Below are 5828 nucleotides of genomic sequence, written 5' to 3' on the forward strand. Positions count from 1 at the left end.
ATCCTCACCACTTACTGGCTTCCCGCCTTTCCTTGTGGCCACTGAGGAGCTGCCATCTTGGATATGCCATCCCCTTTGAGGTGGGTGACAGGAGGCCCCACCTCCAGGGCCTTACACCCCCCAAAGCACCCCTCTTTTTACTCAAAGGCACTGACTGTCATCTGGGGGCTGGCACCTGGCTCCCCAAAGGCTCGGTGTTGACCGAGCCACAGGCCACGGACGGGGGCCAGGGCAGGGAAACCATGTTACCAGAGGCCAGGGCACCTTTACCCCCTCTTGCATATGCAACGCCTAGTGTGGGACCCTGTATATAGACACATCCTGCTGAGCTGAGATCCTTCCTCGTCAATGCCCAAGGTCGGGGGGGGGGGGGGGCCCCTGCCTCTAGTCGCTGGCCCGTCTCCTGGTACCCTTTTGCTCTGTGACAAACCCCATCTTCTCATTTCCTTTTTCATTTTCTTTTTTTAAAGGGAAGCTTTTTAAGAAGGCAACTTTCATCATTGTTTCTACAGGATAGGTTTCGTCTCCTCCCGGCCTCCGCCAGCCCCCCAAATGTCTCAGGAACCCCCCCTCCTGAGGGGGGTGGCAGGGGAGCCCAGGGCCAGGTGGCCTTGTTCATACCCCAGCATCACAGGGCCAGATTCAGAGAACCATCTGTGGAGGCCAAGCAGAGAGCTTGAGCACCCAGGCCAGGGACTGCCCCCCATCCCAGCTTCCAGAGGTTCCCTGAGGGGTGAGCCCTCTTCCCCTACCCACACACCTCCTTGCAATAAAACCAACTGAAAAATCAGCCGTCGTCCTGGCCAGTGGGGGTGACGACTTGGGGAATTGAGGCCTCTGGGACTATGGTGGGGGCACGGGCTGAACCCCGCCAAGCACACTTTAACACAAAGCTCCTTGGGAATTGCACTAAACCCCTACCCCTAGCTCTGCACCCAGCTTTCACCAGCCCTGCCCACCCATTTCGCCTTAACCCCTATTCTGCTGCCCGCCAGTCTGTCCCGGGGGCCACAGCCTCTGCATGGGCCCAGAGCCGGGACCCCCACCCACCCGGCCCAGCCCCCTAACTCTGCGCAATCACATACTGTATATAGATGTGGATCGATTTTATTTTTATTCTTTAAATTAAGGTTGTGATAAAGTGTTGCCAAAGATACTGCTGAATTCTCGCGTTTCAGGAAACAAATATTTGAGGGGGAACGTGCTGACTGGTCGGAAAGGACACAGCAAAAAAGTGTTTTTGTTTGGTTGTTTGGGGTTTTCTTTGGTGTTTTCTTTCTTTGGGGTGTTTTTTTTTAACTGCCTGGTACAAAAAAAAAAAAGACAAAGTGAAATTGTTATTTCCATCATCTTGGTGAAATTGTGTGGATGTGTGTGTGCGCATGTGTGCGCGAGTGAGGTCTAGGCTGGGGACTTCTGATGGAGGCTGGGGGCGGGGGGAGCTTGGGGGCAGGAGTAGTGGGCCTGGCAGGATGGGGGGCCCTGAGCCCCCACCTGGATCAGTCTCCAGCCTGCCAGACTGGGAGAGAGAGATAAATGTTCTTGCTGCTGCTCCCTGCCTAGTCCCCCACCCTGACCCTGACCCTGCCTTTTGAGATTAAAAGAAAAAAAAAGGCAAAAAAAAAATAAAAATTAAAAACCAGTGAATGTAAAGTGCCGGACCAGGCCCAGCCTGGCATGGGTGTGGGCCTGTGCCCAGCCGGGCTCCAGTGGGCCATACCAAAGTCTGCCCCCTCGGGCAGCCCACCCAGGAGACCCCATGTGGCCATCTCTTCTTGTCACCCTGTTTATACAGGGCTGTCCCTCTGCTTCCTTCCGAGGGGGGTTCTCAGGTTGGAAGGGAGGGGCCCCCAGCTCCCACCTGGGTCTTCTGGGGAGTCTGCACTACTGAGACCCATCAGCTGTGTCGCACATGGTGGGACCGAGGCAGGGGCCAGGGCCCCCAGAACCGAGGCCATCCAGGCAGCCAGGATGTAGGAGGCAAAACAGAGACTGAAAGGAAAAAAAAAATTTAAAACCAACAAAAAAAGCAAAAATCCTATTTTTTGAGAAAGAAAGATATTTATATTTGCAGTTTTATTTTAAAAAAGTTATTTAAGCTGAGGAAGCAGCCTTCCTGGAATGGTGGTGTTGGCCGGTGCACGACGGGTCGGCCTGGGTCTTGGGCACCCAGGAGTCATAACCTCAGAGTTTAGACTATCTCGCACTAAATATATAAATTTACATGGAGGTGGGATGGGGGCAGGACCAGGAGATGAGGGGGCTGGGGAGACCCCCATCCCACGGCCAGGGCTGCCTGGAGGCCAACGGCCAGGGGTCCTGTGCCAGGTACCCCCAACCCCACCCAAGCCCAGACATGAGGTGCCTTGGACTTTGGGGGACCAGGCCTGGTGAATGGGGAGTTGGCGGTGGCGCCCCTGGGGGCACAGAGCACAGACATTCCATAGACTGTATTTGAGAGTCTTTATAAAATGTGGGAGATCTAAAAAAAAATGGTAAATATGCACTTTTGGGGGGTGGGGGGAGAAGCTTTAAAAGTAATAAAAACAAAAAGACAAAAGGTGAAAACATAAAAATCATTTTTCTTGTACATAAAAAAAACCACTAAACGCAGCCTGTTACGACCGCTGCTGCCTCATTTGCTTGATTTTGATGTTCTTTTGTGTTTTGTTTTTGGGGGAGCCTGGGGAGTGGGGATGGAGGGCTTAGGGGCTCCTTCCCCATGGGTTGGGTCCCTTGTTTATAGCACTTGGGGGTCCCAGCTTGGGTTCCAGAGAGAGGACCCCATGCTAGCCTCACTCTTCTTGCCAGGCCTGGGAGGTGAAGTGGGGAAGGGAGGGGTCTGGACAGTGACTCTTGCCTCTGGGCTCCAGGGTGGGGTAGGTGTCTGGCACCCTAGGTGAGGGCAGGTGGCTCCAAGAAGGGGCCTGAGGGACAGTGGGGGCAGGCAGGAAGAACCTGCTAAGCGGGCTCCTTGGACACCTCCTACTACAAGGTTTCTGGAGGCCCTGGGTAGGGAAGCCTACACAGGGAACCCCAAGTTTGCCAGGGGCCTCCAAGGTGCAGCCCCCTGTTGGGCTCCAGTGACCTGATCAAGGAGCTGAGCTGGCTGCTTCCTCCATATCCCCAGGGAGAAGGTTGGGCTAGGGCCCATTCACTGGGGAGGAAAATTGTGGGCTGCAGCCCTCATCTCTGGGTTGGGGTCCCCAAACATGGCCACTTACAGGGCCCTGGGGAGAACCCTCCTCCTTCCCATCCCTCAGTTGGCCTCAGGCCAGCAGGGCCTGGAGTTGGGGTGGGTGACAGTGGCACCAGGGGGCACAGATGGCCGTGGTCACAGCCTGGGAGAGGACAAGCAGGACTCTGTGAAGTGGATTTTCATAGCAACCACAGGGAATCTGTAGGGCCTGGCCTGGCCCTGGGTGGGAAAGACCAAGTGCAGGGCTTGGGGAGGGCCTCCGGGTGTCCTTCAGTGGCAAGGTCACATGGCAGACACAGGTCTCCGACTTGGACTGAGGGGAGGGGGGGCAGTGGTTCAACAGCCAGACACCAAGGGAACCTGAACCAGCCACAGGGCGAACTAGAGGCCTCTGATCAGGACAGCGATGATAGCAGGTTCAACAGCCACCCAGTCCGTGTGGCCTCTGCACTCATTCCCGCATCCCCTCCCAAGGGAGAGGGGCTTTGGGTTTTGAAATCTCATTCACGAATAGTTCCCCCTTATAAAACCATTGGTGGTAGCATATTGGAAATTTTGCAATCATCACCACCATCTCGTTTCAGGACATTCCATCCCCCCAAAAAGAAGACCCCTCTCCATCAGCAGTCACTCCCCTCTCCCTCCCCCTGCCCCTGACACTAACCCACTTCCTGTCTCTGTGGATTTGCCTGTTCACATTTCACATCAGTGGGATCACTGTGTGGTCTTTTGTGTCTGGCTTCTCTCACTGAGCAGCCTGTGCTCAAGGTTCATCCACGTTGTAGCACGTGTCAGTGCTGCATTCCTTTTCATGGCTGAATATTCCAGTGCATGGATGGGCCACATTTTAGCCATTCTTCAGTTGATGGGTGTTGGGCTTGTTCCCACCTTTGGCGATTGTAAAGCTGCTAGGAAGATTCATGTACAACTTTTCATGAGAAGGTAGGTTTTCATTTCCCTTGGGGGAGATACCTAGAGTGGAATTGCTGGGTCAGATGGTAACTCCATGTTTTTTTTTAAAAAAAGTTTTTATTGATTTGAGAGAGGAAGGGAGGATAGATAGAAACGTTAAGATCCCCAGCCAGTGTGGTTCCGTGGTTGAGACTTAGCCCATGAACCAGGTCACGGTTTGATTCCTGGTCAGGGTACAATGCTGGGGTTGCGGGCTCGATCCCCAGTAGGGGGCATGCAGGAGGCAACCCATTGATGATTCTCATCATTGATGTTGCTATCTCTCCTCTCTCTAAAATCTTTTTTTTTTTAAAAAAGAAACATTGATGAAAAACATCCTTGGGCTGCCTCCTGCACACCTCCTACTGGGGATTGAGCCCACAATCCAGACCTGTGCCCTGACCGGAATAGTACAGGTGACTCATGGGTCGACACTCAACCACTGAGCCACATTGTCTGGGCTAACTTTTTGGAACTGCCAGACTTACCACAGCAGCTGCACCATCTTATGTTCCCACCTGTAGTGCAGGAGGGTCCCAGTCCTTCTCATCCTCACCAGCACTTGTTGCTCTTAGATTCTAGCCCTCCTAGTGGTTGTGATTTGCATTTCCCTGGTGACAGGGTGCTAAGCATCTTTTTGGGAGCCTAATGCCTGCCTCACCAGGCCCAGCAGACGGACACTGGGCCAGGCAGTTCCAAGTGAAATCCTCATTTGACCAAATGTGGTGCCTTTTGAATTCTGGACACCATGCAGCAGAGAAAAAACTGTGGATGGGGAGGTGTTTGTCATTTGGTCCCTGCCCCCCAGCTGACACCTCAGACACACAGAAAAGCGGATGCCATGGTGGCTTCACCTTGACCTTTTTATTTGCATTTTTAAAAAAACAATTAAATTAGAATACAAATATTAGAAAACAGCGGCCTTCAGCTGCCAGTGCAGACTGAGGGAGGCTGGGCTGCGCAACTGAGTTTATACAGTAAAACTGAATTTGCCCTCGACCAGATTTATGTCCTTTTTGTCTTTAGACCTGAAATGATATTGCTTCCTGACTAGTAGAGTTGTTTATACAAAGGAAAATTATTCTGGGGTTGGTGGGGAAAGGACAGGGAACAGGAAAAGCAAAACAGGAGGGCAGGCAGAAGTGGTCTGGGGTGTTGTGGCTTCTGAGGGGGCAAGGATGCTGGGTGGTGGGCCAAGCACCCAGCTGCAGGTCCCTGGAGGCATCTGGGGTTGCTATGGAAGCCCCATCGTTGCTGGACCACCCCCAAGGCTAATTGGGTTGCTAAAGGGTGGCCCCCAGCCCAGTCTTGTTGGAAGACGAGTATGAGGCTCCAGGGGGAGGGGCTGCAGGGCAGGCCTCGTACCCGTCGGAAAACCCAAGAGCAAGAGGGGAAGGAACCACCCCAAATTAAGAGGACGGGGCAGGAGTCCCTGCTGCCCCTCAGAGGTGGCCACCTTCCCGGCGGTGGCACCCGTGGACATCTGCACTGTTCCGTAGGGAAGTTAACCTGAATTGGAGTTACCGAGGTAGCTGGCTAAAGAACTGAGACCCCCCCACGCCACACGGTGCCACACCCTGAAGCCCCCACCTCAAAGGGGGTTCTGGCCACATGCTGGGTCTTCAAAATACCAAGTTATTGCACTTTCAAAAAATACAACACATCTGTGGCTAAACCC

This window comes from Myotis brandtii, unplaced genomic scaffold (assembly GCF_000412655.1).
Source record: "Myotis brandtii unplaced genomic scaffold, ASM41265v1 scaffold122, whole genome shotgun sequence".
Taxonomy (NCBI): domain Eukaryota; kingdom Metazoa; phylum Chordata; class Mammalia; order Chiroptera; family Vespertilionidae; genus Myotis; species Myotis brandtii.